The sequence below is a fragment of the Ictidomys tridecemlineatus genome, chromosome 8 (assembly GCF_052094955.1).
Source record: "Ictidomys tridecemlineatus isolate mIctTri1 chromosome 8, mIctTri1.hap1, whole genome shotgun sequence".
Taxonomy (NCBI): domain Eukaryota; kingdom Metazoa; phylum Chordata; class Mammalia; order Rodentia; family Sciuridae; genus Ictidomys; species Ictidomys tridecemlineatus.
This window is the reverse complement of record NC_135484.1, coordinates 83,781,227-83,796,517: the sequence shown is the minus strand read 5'-3', so window position 1 is coordinate 83,796,517 and position 15,291 is coordinate 83,781,227. Positions and strand designations below refer to the sequence as shown.

At 33.0% G+C, this 15,291-nt stretch overlaps 1 long non-coding RNA gene across 2 annotated transcripts in view; it reads left to right on the top strand.

The window, feature by feature from the left end:
* LOC120889071 (uncharacterized) overlaps window positions 1–15,291 on the top strand; it is a 63,257-nt gene that overhangs the window by 21,228 nt on the left and 26,738 nt on the right. The gene's annotated exons all lie outside the window — the stretch shown is intronic.

The window sequence follows — 15,291 nt, the reverse complement described above, 5'->3', positions numbered from 1 at the left end:
TACTTCATCAGTGAATTAATCTGATTTAATAATTTTAATGGACCATTAGTAGATGATGGAAACTGAGGGAAGGTGGGACCTGGTTTGAGGGAGTAGGTCTCTGGGTGTGTGTCCTGCAAGGGTATTTCTTGTGCCAACCCCTTCCTTCCCATTACCCTCTTCCTGGCTGCCGTGAACTAAGCAGCTTTTCTCAATCACCCTCTTTTGCTATGGGGTTCTGCTTCACCTCAGGCCTAAGGCAATGGAGCCAGCTGACCATGGACTGACCTCTTAAACTGTAAGGCAAAATAAACTTTTCCTCCTTTAAGTTGTTTATGACTTACATTTTAGTCACAGCAATGAAAAACCAAATAACAGATTTCCAAAACTTCTCATAAAATACTTATATATTTTGTGATTCCTCAAGTTTTCATAATTTCACTAGATCGTCTAAAGTATAAAACTCATGTTCAATGAAGACTTATACTAATAAACAAGTTTCTGTGGAATTCCACCTAGGAACCTTGGATAGGTAAATATTTCTCACAGTCTGATTTTGTGACTGATACCATTGGCATTACTTGGGAAATTGTTAGTAATATAAATTCCTAGACCTCCTGTGTTGAAACTCTTGGATTGAGGCCCAGAGATCTGTTTTAACAAGTGTTCCAGGTGTTTCTGATGCTTGCTAAAGCTGGGATACCATTAGTGTAGGAGGGCCTCAAGTCTCGAAATTAGAGACTGCTGTTATTGATTGCTTAATATATTACAATGATTATTCTCCTTTCAGGAACTGGTATCTTCAAATAAGTTTAGAGCCATTCATCTTGACCTTAAAAGTAGCTAGAAGTGGCTTGTTAGTAGTTGAATTTGGATCATTTTGATACATTGGTTAATAAGTCTGAGTTGAAGCAGAAGAGTTGTTTGATATGAGTATCTGAAATCTGTTCAGTGTAGAATGAGGAGGAGTTTCTGTTTCTTTAGGTAGGACACGAGAATAAAATGCCATTATGAAAATAGAAATAGAAATATGTTATTACAGAAACAGTTTCATTGTAAGGCCTCAATTTACTCAATTACTATCATAAAAATGTAATAGATTGGTGGTGTGAAGTCCTTGCAATTAGGCAACACATATAGAACACAGTTTGCATCTCAGATTTCTTTTGAGAAAGTTATTCTCTGTGCTTCAGTTTCCTATCTGTAAAGTGGAGATAATATTAGTACCTATCTCATAGAGTGCTATAAAGGTGAAATAAATGAGTTGATATTTTAAAAACCTAAAAACAGTGTGTAAGTTCTGTGTAAATATTAATGAAAACCAAATATGAATAATTTTGATTTCAATCTTATATCTGTGATCATATGAGTGTTATTATTGGCTATTATAATAAAAGTTAAATTTTTGTATCTTATAATATTTTAATGTATATTATACTAAAACTGCTGAGGAAATAATACAAGTGCATGTTTTAATCTGAGGGCCTCCTTCATTCACTTATTTATTCATTTTTACATAAACTTATATTAAATGCTAACCATTTAAAATCAGTTTTCTTGATTTCAAAATAGCACTTGGTTGGCTTTTTAAAAAAATATTTAATTTGGTGTAAATAATGCAACAACTTGATTTTCTACTAGTTATGTTAGTTTATTATTACATAACCTGCTTTGCTATTTTTCCATTATTTCCTAGATAGCTATGTTTCAATATTTACTAATGACAAGTGTCTATTGATTTTTAAGAAATGGAGTTGAAAAAAAATGGAGTAGAATGATGATGAATTATAATTTAATTACAAATAAGTTTGTTAAATACTAATTTGAGAGAAAACACATTCTTATCAGAAGTTAAACTTTAAAAGATGCTTGGAGATGTAAAATGAATTTATTAATGGATTTCATTTAAAAATTGTTTGTACATTCAATACTTAGCCAATCATCTCTTAAAATCTGTTTTTAGAAGCAGGACTGAAAAATGATCTTAAATTGAAGTTGAAGGAAGAACTAAACAAAACACAGAATTTGTATATATTTTTAATTTAATTTCAGTCTTAATAATATTAAATTTGAATATACAGATTTGCATATAAATGAACTAACTTTATATTCAATGTCAAATACATTTACTCAATGAATGGTTAAATCAGAGTAATACAGCTATAACACCAAAGAAAGAATGAAGTATAGTACCTTTAAATTTCTGTTTTTATTTTTGGAGCGTGACTAATGAGTAATTAATTATGCATTGCCTAGAATAATCAATCTATTCATATTACTTATTTTGACTATTTTACATTTACTTTTCCATGCCACTTAATCAGCATTCCTTTCTTCTTTCTTTAAATGAGTTTTTATTTTCTAAGCACATATTTTGGTTCCCCCACTGTCCATCAGCAGCAATATACTCTTATTTTTTTAGAATTCAAAAGTAAAGCAGCTTTTCTTTTTATAATTTCTTTTTGGAGTTCTATTTCTGTTCATTGGTATAAATGTGACTTGGATAGGTAAATGTTTCTCACAGTCTGGTTTTGTGACTGATACCATTGGCATTACTTGGGAAATTGTTAGTAATATAACAATTGTTAGTAACATAACAACAGTTTTGTCCAGTTTTGACTTTTGTGTTTATATATATATATTTTTTTAAATGTTTGCTACTTGTGATCAGATCTGGAGAGTTCTATGTTAATTTTTCATGTCTGGATGCTGTGTTCTCAACAATCTCTAAAAATATCAGAGTGATTAGCATTTCTCAGAATAATGTCTTACAGTGTTACCTAGTTATTTCAGGGGTGCTTGCCTTACCTCCAACTGTGGTGTTAGGCTTCAAGGTAAGCTGTAGAATTTTGCAGAATGAATGAACTACTTAGTTTTTTTTTTTTTAACCACAGATGAAATATAAGAGAATAGATTTTGGCAGTCAGCATATTTTTGTTAAACTAATAAAGTGTTGAACAATGTCAACTATGTACCAACTAACTGCTTTGTACATACTAACTCATTTGATTTTTATAAACAATCATCTATGATTTTGAAATCCTAGTTTTTGGTATAACCTTATGCAAATGCTCCTCAGAACATCAATATTTTGTAATATGGTGATAACAATAGTCTTATTAAGGTGTATTTTTTGCACATAATAATTATTTTCCTCTATATTATAGATTTTTCTACAAACTATTAGATATATAAGTGGGTATTATGTATCTTTTTAACACCTCTAAATCTTTCATTTATGCAAGGTCTGAGAAAGACTGCTGATTGGCTTAATGGATCTCAGGGATGATTAGGGCAAGGAACAGAACAATCTAGTTTTAAAATTCCAAAAATATTGGTGAGATAATGAGAAATCCAAAAGTGGTTTTGCAAAGGAAGCACTGCCAGCACTTGTGTTAGGGAAAAGGCCAAAATGTCTTTAAAAATTTCAGAATTTTAAGGTTAATTGTGTAATGTGAATATTGATTTTATTCTATAAATTAAAAAATGATTTTGCTTCTGAAACAACTTAATACCTGCTCTCTGAACTGTGATGCCTCTGTGCTTCTGGAGGACCCTGCAAGAATATGGGGGTTGAATCTTAGGTAAAGGAGGGGTCTGGTTCTTGGTCATCATCTCTTGGTATTGACATTTGCAAAGACTGCTACATTTTCATCTGGTCTTTGCTCAGTTGCTGTTATTCCCATTTTTTCTGCAAGAAAGGCTATTAAATTAATAGCCTTTAATTAATATTAACTGCCATGTGCATACTGTTCTTGGTGACTGAAGAAACTACACTTTGCTGCTTCTGTGAAGCACAGTACCATGCATTAGGGATGCTCAAGACTGTATTCAAAGGGGTTTATACAAAACACAAAACACATTCAAATTAGTACACTTTGGGGGAAATTTTATTTTACAGAGACTAATAACGAACATATGGGTAAATGTAAGGACACCACAGTGGATGATGCAGATACGTGAATTCAGCAGCAGACCCACAACATGAGAGAGAGAAGTGGCCTAAATGACCTAGAAGAACAGACAATTTAGAACTGAGACCTGACTTGGGAGAAGTCTTGACCATTCAAGGAATACAGTCAACCTAAGATGACTTTTCAGGGTGGATTTTAGAGAAATAACCAGTTGTTATGGTGTGGATATGAGGTGTCCCCCAAAAGCTTCAGAGGAGAAATCTTAATCCAATCAGTGAATTAATCCCTAATGGGATTAACAGAGTGGTAACTAGAGGCAGGTGAGCTGTGGCTGGAGGAGGTGATTAATTGGAGGCGTGGCTATGGGTTTTTTATTTTGTATCTGGAGCTAGAGTCTCTCTCTCTTTGCTTCTTGATCACCATGATGTGAGCTGCTTTCCTCTGCCACCCTCTTCTGCCATGATGTTCAGCCACAGCTTGAGCCTCAAAGAAGAGAGCTAGCCTTTTCTGCACTAAGACCTCTGAAACTGTGAGTCCTCAAGTAAACTTTTTCTCCCCTAAAGTTGTGCTGGTCAGATGCTTTAGTCACAATAGAGAAAAAACTGACTAAAACACCACTTTTTTACTCTACCTTGTTTTTGTGGTTCCAATTGGCCAAACCCCACTGGAGCTAGCAAGAAAGGAGCAGAGTGGAAAGAGGAGGTTAGTGAATCTGCAGGGATGAAGATTTCTGGCAAGAGAACAAATGTATCCGGTCATTTCTTTTTCGCTGAATGCAAGGTTTTTTTCTTTTTGTTTGCTTGTTTGTTTTGCTATATTTAACTATTTTTTCCTGGAAAAATTATCATTTGTCTCTTTTTAGATTCTTTTTTAAAAAAATTATTGGTTGTTTAAAACATTACAAAGCTCTTGACATATCATATTTCATACATTTGATTCAAATGGGTTATGAACTCCCATTTTTCCCCGTATACAGATTGCAGAATCATATCGGTTACACATCCACATTTTTACATACTGCCATACTAGTGTATGTTGTATTGTGCTGCCTTTCCTATCCTCTACTATCCCCCTCCCCTCCCTTCCCATCTTCTCTCTCTACCCCAACTACTGTAATTCATTTCTCTCCCTTGTTTTTTTCCCCCTTTCCCCTCACTTCCTCTTGTATGTAATTTTGTATAAGGATGACTATCTGAGGTTTGCCCTCTGGTATTAGCATGTCAATAGTGATTCCTATTATCTCTAGGACCAACAAATATCTAAAGCACTTCCACTTTGCTCTTCTGACTTTCTTCACTCCCTCTCTTTAAATGTTTTCATTTTTAATAATTACTGGTTATTCACATCTGATGATCATTAAGCAAACTTCTAGATTCTCCAGATGAATATATTAAAATGACACCTTAGGACAAGACAGGGTTGGACAAAACAAACCCAGAGTGGTGACAGAGGTGGGGATGCTAATAGAAGCTTTGTGGGAAGCAGGGCCTTGAAATTAAAACATCTGAGGACCATCAGTCTTTGGTCTGGTGTTTATATAACTATCTGAATTTAGGATTCACATACTACCTACATAGAATCTGCAATGAGTTTAAGCAAGTATGGTTTTCTTCATTCTTGTTTTCTATCAATCTTTTTCTCCAAATGACCTCTTCTTTGGGGGCCAAATCATATGTTGTCTATGTGTAGAACTCAGAAAAAAATTTGTGGAAACCTTTCAGTACTTCAATGTATAATAGTAAAAAGCAAATGAAATCTCTAGCAATCAACAACAGAGGAACATGACTACTGAAAATTCAAACAATTCAAGAATGAAGGTTCACACTATTTCGCTGATTAAAGAAATTATTCCAGCTTATTTCCTGCTGCAGAATGAAAGACATGTGCATGAGTAGAGGAAGAGGAAAATAACAAACATTATCTGCAGCTTTGCCTTGTTGCAAACTGGTTACAATGTGCTTCATAGCGCACATCAGGGAAATGCAAGTGGTGACTGCTGTATTCTTTGTCTCTCTTTCCTGATCCCAGGGAAAAACTTTAATATTTTTCCATCAAATATATTTTCTGTAGGTTGTTTGAAGAAAGTCTGTATCAGGTTAAGTAAGTTCCCTTTTAATGCTAGTTTTCTAAGAGTTTTTGCAATGAATGGGCATGAAGTCTTATTGAATACTTTTGCTTGTGAATAATAGGATGATCATACACCTTTCATTTTAAAAAATGTTTATGTGGTGAATTATATTGAGTAATTTTTGAGTGTCAATCCCATCCTGCATTCTTGCATTGCTGAGCTAATTCTTACAGAGAATAATTCTGACCAGAGAATATGTTCTTTTTATATATATCACTGTTTTTAATTTGCTAACCTTTTGTTAGCATTTCAGTGTTTATCTTCATATGAGATATGGGTTGGAGATTTTTCTTTCTAACCAGGACCTTATCATTTTGGGGCATCAATGCTATGATAGTTTCATAAGAAAATATGGGAATTGTTGTATTTTTTTCTATTTTTGAAGATATTATACAAGAGTGTTGTTAGGTTTTCCCTTACCTGAAATAATTATATGCCCAAATTCATAATTGATACCATCTAGGTCTATGGCTTTTTTGTGTATGTTTTTTGTATATGTTTTTGTATTCTTTTTGTAAATGCTTATGTGTCTTTATATTTAAGATCTGTCACTTGCACATAGCATATAGTTTTATCTTAATCTAGTCTGAAAATATTGACATTCCATGTTAGACATTTAGTCCATTTGCATTTAACATAATTATTGATATGGATGAGTTTTTATTTATATAGCAGAATGCATTATATATCTTATTATACATATACAGCACAATTTTTCATATCTCTGGGTATATACACAGTATATTCACACCAATTCCTGTCTTTATACCTGTATTTTGGATAATGATGATCATCACATTCTACCATCATTAATAACCCCATGGCCCCTCCCTTTCCCTACAACTCCTCTGCCCTATCTAGAGTTTGTCTATTCCTCCCATGCTCCTGCTCCCTATCCCACTATGAAATCAGCCTCCTTATATCAAAAATAACATTCAGCATTTGTTTTTTGGGGATTGGCTAACTTTACTTAGCATTATATTCTCTAACTCCATCCATTTACCTGCACATACCATGATTTTATTCTCTTTTATTGCTGAGTAATATTCCACTGTGTATATATGCCAAAGTTTGCTTATCCATTCATCTACTGAAGGGTATATAGGTTGGTTCCACAATTTAGCTATTGTGAATTGTGCTGCTATAAACACTGATGTGGCTGTGTCCATGTAGTATGCTGTTTTTAAGTCCTTTGGGTATGAACCAAGGAGAGGGGATAGCTGGGTCAAATGGTGGTTCCATTCCCAATTTTCCAAGAAATCTCTATACTGCTTTCCATATTGACTTCAGTTTTTATCTAATCATTTTTATTCTTTTTCCTTCTATTTGACCCACCTGTTTTGTGGTGTTTTCTCTGCTTTGTTTCTTTTCTTTGTACTAATGAAATATAATTCATTTTTCTTACTATATTAATATAACATAATAAACATCTATCTTTGCCTTACAGAAGTCTAATATAAACATTTCAATTTCTACAGTTGTTAAAACTCAAGAATACCTTAAATATTTTTTACTTCCATTCTGTTCTTTGCACCATCAAAGGCACACAGTTTATCTCTACAAATATTTTAGAGTCCATGTAGTATGGACTTTATTACTCTTACATTTTATTAATCAGTCAGTTTGTTAACCCACACATTTATGCCTCTCACTTTATCATTTCTTCTTACAACTATGTGTTTCTCTTTGCCATGATTTTACTTCTTCCTGATGAACTTCTTTTAATATATCTTTTAATGTATATCAACAGCAGACAAATTTTGTTAGCTTTATTCTTCTGAAAATGTCTGTTTTCATTTCTCAGTTTTTTATACTGGATACATATAATTCAATATGTCACTAATTTTGTTTCTGAACACAAAGGGGGGATTTCATTGATTCTTTTTAGAAGTCATTTGTAATCTCCCATCCCCCCTTATAAGTCCTTTTCTTTGCTTGCTTTTATCCCCCAGTATTACTAGGATACCATTTTATTGGTTCTCCATGATGCAAATTGGGTATATTCCATTCATCTATTTTCTGGTTAACTAATCTTTTTGTTTCTTTGTCATCTAATCTACTGTTAAATTAAAAACACAAGATATGCATTTATTTTTTCATTGCAGAAAATTTACTATTTTAAATATTGTGCAATTATTAATATTTTGCCTTTCCCATTGTTTTTCACTTTTAAAATCAAATTAACTACAAATGTTTTGAAAGTTGAATAAGTACAGTTTTATTTATCTATTGGTACTAAGAATTGAACCCAGGGGCACTTTGACACTGAGCCACAACTTCACCCCTTTTTATTTTTTATATTGAGACAGGGTCTCACTAAGTTGCTGAGGCTGGCTTTGAATAAGTACAATTTTAACAAAGAACATGAAATTCATAATTTCATAACCTAGCAATAATCAGGAAATCACTGTTCATATTCTAATCATCAGGAGAAAGATCATTTATAAGAGTGAACGTATTTTATACATCCATATCTTGGACATATTGCCTGTACAGATTTGTGTGAAATTTATACTCTTCCATTTTCCCCACTAAAATAAAAAATTATTCATATGTAAAAATAGTTATGTGTATAAATATATGTATATATATATAATTATATAAAACACACACACACACATACACACGCCATCATAGAGCAAAGGAAATCACAGAAAACCTCTGGTAAAATTTAGGAAAATAACTTGCTTTCTTTAAAGAGTGTTTTTATAAGTGCATTATAGTTGTACATATTAGTGCAGTTCATTATGACATATTCATAAATACATATAACAGCTTTCTCCACTTTTATTACAACTTTTAAAAACAGTCGTTGACAGCTGTCCCCAATATCTTAAGTAACTATAAGTCTGGTTTTATTACATGACTTATTTTCTTGATGTTTAGTCCTGTGATCCTGCTTTTTTTGATATAATTATCATTATTTATTAGATACAACATTACATATGAAGAAAATGCAGGTGATATTAAGTCAATAGTGAGGAACCATCACTTCCACTGGGCACTTGGTGGATACTAAAGTCACCTCTAGTTCCTCTCTTCTTATAGGGCATACTGTCTAGAACCTGCACCTGAGATTGTAGTTAATCTTTGTTTCCTCAACACCAAGAGACTTCAAGAAATTCTGATCTTTATTGTCAAGATTTTCTGCTTTGATTTCAACTTCCTATTTTGTGCAGATTCATAATTCACTAAATATCTTTAAGGAGACACTGGCCATGTGTTGGAGACATTGGAAGTGTCCAATTCTGTTATTCCCATTTCAAATGTCTCACACGTCTATTTCCCTAGGCCTTGCACAGCAACCTCCTCCTCTCAGGGAATAAGTCTAGATTTTCAGACTCTAGCTGCACCCAGAAACTGCAGGTGTCTCTAGAGAAAAAGTAGATGCAATGGTCAATTTACCCCAGAACTATTATTTATATTGTTCTGTTGTTCTGTTCAAAGTGGCCTTTACCCCAAAAGTATCTTTGCCTTTTCATAATGGGGAAAAAATAAAACTCTGAAATTTGTTTGATTATCAGATGTTTTATGTTAACTCTTTATCTTTCCATCCTGTACCACTTCAATTCTGGCAAATATTTTGTAGGGGAAAAATACCTTACCATGGAGATCCATTAAATCCCTAATTTTGTAACTTGGTATTTTTCAGGAACATCAAAAGTTTTTCTGTTTATTCTCCATCTTTCTCTTTAAGGGGCTAAATTTATATGCTCAGATAGTAACTGTGCCCCAAATTGACATGTGTTCTCATTTGATCATCTAAGTATGCTCTACTCTCTGAATTAATTATTAATTCCTCCACTGTTCAAAGCTTTTACTGCTTTAAGCTGTTTGGAAATACATGAATTTTCCTTTTCATCCAGCTTTCTTTCAGTTGTTATCTGTTGCTAGTATGACTCTTCAACAAACTACTCCATTGAACTGAGCAGTAGCATTTTTCTTAATTGGATTTACATTTTCCCCAAAGTAGGAAAACTTAGCATCTGTGTATCCGGAATTTTCTGAAATTAATGTTTTCTATTGCTGGGCATGATAATCTTTGTGATCTTATTATTTCATCAGTCTCTATGTGCCCTCTGGTTCTCAAAGAGTCACATCAGTTCCACATGGAAACAGCATTCATTCCATTCCAAGACCCCAAAAGTATCAATACACTACCTTATAAATGATAAGTTACAGTATAAGTTCAAAATCTCACTCAAATATCATCATTTCTAATGAACCAAGTCTCATCCTCTATATCATATAAATTGAGTGTGGGTGAAGCTCTAGTTATAATCCTTTCTAGGGTAAAGTTTTCTGCATTTGAAGACCTATGAACAAGAAAGCATTAACTTTTCCCAAAGGACAATGATGAGACATGCATAGCTAACAGTTCTAGAACTCATGTTGAATACCCTTCCAATCACATGCAGCACAACTAGAAATCAATAATAAGAAAAACTTTGGGAATCACAACAACAGGTGAAAATCAAACATCTTAATTTCAAAGGACCAGTGGATCAAGAAAAAAAATCAAGCAGGAGGTGGCTGAGGGGATCTATGAGTCTTTGTGTGGATGAATATACTGATCTTCTGAGCTTTCTGAGTCAGCAGAAAGAGGCTTCATATTTTTTGGTTTCTCTTCAGAGAAACAACACATTACCTGTTCTTAGCATCTTTTGCAATCTGGATGGGTTAAGAATTTTTCCAAATTATCGAGTTCAGTTTCCTTTTTGCTTAAGTTGTTCCCCAAATCTGTCTCTTTCCTCTAGTATTTTATTACTTGCAGCAAGAAAAACCTAAGCTGGTACTTCAACTTGGAATCTCTTCAGTGAAATAGACACATTCATCCATTCCATGTTCTGATTCCCACATGACTGTGAGAAATAATTCAGTTAAATTTTCTTGTCAGTACATAGCAAAGATCCCCTTTCCACCAGTTCTAATAACCTGTTCTTTATTTTCTTCTCAGCTTTCACCAGCTGTATTTTTAATGTTCATATTTTTACTGACAGTTTGATTGTTTGTTCTCTAAAATGATATAGGTTTTCTCTACCACACTCCTCACTTCATTTTCTGAGTCTTCACCAGAAATGTCAGTGTGTTCAAAGCAACTAGTTTATCCCACATGTCCTTCAAAATTTTCTCAGACTACACCCATTACCCATTTCCAAAGCTACATCTACATATTAAAGTATTTGTGACAATAGAACCCCACTTTTAGTACTAAAATCTACATTAATTTTCTGCTGCTTTGGCAAAAAATTATGACAAATTTAGTGGCTTATTATCTACAGGTCAGAAGTCGAAAACAAAACAAAACAAAACAAAAAAACACAAAACCAGCACAGGTTTATTATTCATAGGTGAGCAGAGTTTGATTCCTTTTGAAAGGTTTTGGAGAGAATGTTTCCAGGTCCTTTCCAAATTCCAGGGGGCCAACTGCATTTATTGCCTCCCAACACCTTCCTCTGTCTTCAAACCTGGAATCCTGGACTGTTTTAATCTCAGGGCTCTGGCTTTTCTTTCTTATCTCCTTTTCTGATTCTAATTGTCCCTCTTATTCACAAGGGCTTCTGTGGTTACATTATGCCTATAAGAATAGTCCAAGATGATCCTCCCATCTCAAGATCCTTAACTGAGTCCCATCTGCTTTTTGCCATGTTAGATAACATTCACAGGTTCTGGGGATTAGGATGTGGACATCTTTGAATGGCCTTTATTCTGTCTAATACATGTATCTATTTTGAGTCCTAAATTTCAAACCCTGAATTGCTTAGGATTTTGCATTTTTAAATTTAAAATTCTTTTTTTAATCACTTAAATTATTATTTATGTTTGGAAGCATTAAATTCTATATTAACCCTTTTTTTCTTAGCATTTCTGCTGTAGCCCCCCTTCCTTTATGCAGAAGTGGTAGAATGTCCTATATGTTGGGAGGGTCATAATGGGAATGGGGATTGGACACAACTTTTTGATTCCTCAACTTATCTCACCACATTTTCATTTATTGATGGTATAGTTTCCTAATCTTCTGTCTAAAATACTCTTTTCCTTTTATAATGAATAAGTTAAAAAACTTCTTTAGGACATTGTTAGTTAAATTAATAGAATAACATAGCAGGAGACTTCTATTGCATTAAATAAACCAGAAAGAAAAATGTTTTCATTAAAAGATAATATCAGTACCTGAGAATAATAAACTGTCAGGGCAATAAAAACCTCATTGCATAATCTTTTTTTGAGGACATCTCTAAGCAGCTTTATATTTGAAGAATAAAATTTTTAGTTGAAGTTTCCTCCAACTTGTGGTGGCCCCAACATTTTCCTTGTTTTTTAGCACGAACAATTGGTAAAGATGCAGTGACATTCATGCATAGTCTGATTATTTCTGGACCTCCCCCTTTTCAACAGACAAATTTGCTTTTTTTTCCTAAAGTAAACTCCCTGGCAGCAAAATGAAAATAGAATTTTTACTTCTTTCCACAATCAAATGATCTAGAGAGATTGTTTTTGAATAACTTTAAGGAGAAATCAACCACGTAAGCCCGTGTAGGAAAACAGAAACAAAAACAAATGTATTTTAAGCCTTATAGACCTTATGGAATTTGTCAAAGATGAGGAAACAGATATGTAAAGCCTGTGGTGTTTTTGACCATGGAACTCTGGGGGATTTTGTGGATGGTCCCAGAGACTGCTACAAAGAAAAGAGCCAAACAGGCAAGTGTTCAATGAGTGCTCTGTTTTATCTGATTTATGTGTTAGTTCTGGATACCCTTTGTTTGAATAAGAATTTTTTTTTATCAAAAACAGTTGGATAGATATTGCATCAAATAATTTGACCCAAGTCCTAGTAAGTGAGGCCAGGATAAGGACTGGATCCTAGACGTTTCATTCCTTTGCTTAAATCCCTTCAGTGGCTCCCTGCACATTATTGGTGACCTGACCCTTGCCCATCTCTTCAGTTTATTTCTTGCTCTAGAGTCTTCTTAATTCCCCAAGTTGTGTATCTGGAGAGTTCCTCTCTGTCCTGTCACTTGGCAATCTTCATAACTTCTCTGTGATAGTATTCACCCTAAACATATTCTATCCATTGTCACTTAAATCACCTTAAACCCTCTAAATTTACCTCTGCTGCTATCTTAATTGGAGATTGATATTATTTTGGTAGGCAAAATGATGCAGCAACCTTGATCTATGTAACAAAATACAAAATATTTGTCATTGTAGGGTTTTTCTATTTGAATAAGTTTGTACAACATCATACTCCATCTGAAGCAATGCATCTTGACACTGAGGTTCTATACCTAGGCTTTTTTTTTGGTACTGGGGATTGAACTCAGGGGCACTCCACCACTAAGCCACATCCCAGCCCTATTTTGTATTTTATTTAGAGACAAGGTCTTCACTGAAGTGTTTAGTGCCTCACTGTTACTGAGGATGGCTTTGAGCTTATCAGAAATTGCATGTTATCAATACTTGTAAAACCTTATTGACTATGATTCATTTGAATGAAGAAAACAATTGGTTACTTCCTTTCCGTTGTCTTATTTTCCAGGCAAAAAGAACTTGATGACACAGAATTGAATACAATAAAAAAAATGACACAAGGCAAATGATAAATGAACGAGTAACCTAACAGTAATTTTACAATAGGTAACAGCAATTGATAACTTCCAGCAATGGAAAAAAAGAAGTAATAATTCACTGAGAGTTATCCATGATGCAGGCGGTCAGCAGCCCCAAAGGTTCATAATAAGCATTCAGCTTTAACTCCACAATGGGACAAAGCACATTGCTAAGGTGTGCTCCACTTGGCTTTGAGGACTGGGAAGATCAACACAGTCCCTGCTTCACACTCTAAATTAAACCCACCTACTTATCAATTTACATTTTAACATTGACTGAATAAAGTCCAAGAATGTTTACCTGCTCATTTTATTTATAAGAAAAAATGCTGTATAAATATTTATAGATATTTATAATTAACATACATATATAAATTAAATTTTGTAATTTAAAAATTACACATATTGCAACATAGTATGTATAGATCAAACTATTGAATAGACTTAATAATACTTTATTCCCTTAACACTAGAAAACTGTCTAGATGTATTATTAAATTTTCTTTCCTTCTTCATCCTTTCTTTTTCTTCCTTTTCCTTATCTTTACTTCATTTCCTAGTTTTTTTTAAAGAAAATGACACTGCTTGATTTTGTCCACTACACATTATTTTAATTTGCCATAATTCATGTGAGCAACACGTAGAATGCTACTCTTAAGGGTGAGGAAAAGCAGCTTCTGAATGTGGTTCATAAAACTGGTGAAAACCCTTTGCCAAGACACATTCCTTAGAGAAATTGTCTGTTCTTTTTCCTCAAGAATTCCTCCCAAAGAATGCTAATCTTAATGTATGCCAAGACACACTGACAAGTTCATACCTGGGCTCAGAAGAATAAATCTAATTAGTGTGCATGAAGAATATCCCAATGCAGGAATTATCATAACTAAATAAACATAGTAAAACAAATTTATTGGCTTCCCTTTTGAAAAGCTTTTCAAACAATTGACTTGTGTGGAAACTTGTTTTATAATGTATTAAAATTTCATAAGGGAATACTTTGTTTAGATCCTAAATAAAGAATTTCATAAAATTTAGAAGTTTGCATGTTAACATAATGCTATAATAAATAGAAAATATGCATCTCATAGCAATGTCTTAAGTAAACTATTATCTTGGTATTTAGAAATTTTTTCATAGTTGTATTTAAAATATTTAGCTTAATTTTCCATGAATATTTGTATGCTTTTTGTACTATTTAATTTAATGTTTTTATTGTTTGTGAACTTTAGTACTGAAAAAATCTAAACTAAATTAGAATGTATAAGCAAATATTTTCCGTAAAGCTTGTATTCAGTGAATTAAATCATATCAAGTTTTTTTTTCAGCTATCTTCTTCAAACTCTGTACATAAAGAATCTAAAAAATTGAAGAGTTTTCCAAAACTGGAGAGTTTTCAGTTTTTTCTCCAGTTATTTTAAGAGCTTCAATATTTTTTGGGAAAGGTAACTTAAATTGTACATTATATTATTATATATATTAACAATTATATAAAACTACTATATACTAATAAAACAAATTTTAAAATACTAAAAAATTTTTTAAAGAAAAAGAGCATTGTTGATTTTTGAATATGTCATATGCAAAAAGTTGAATGGAAAATCAGATGGCATAAGTAATTGAACATGAAGCAAAAGCTAAATGACTAAAACAGGTTATT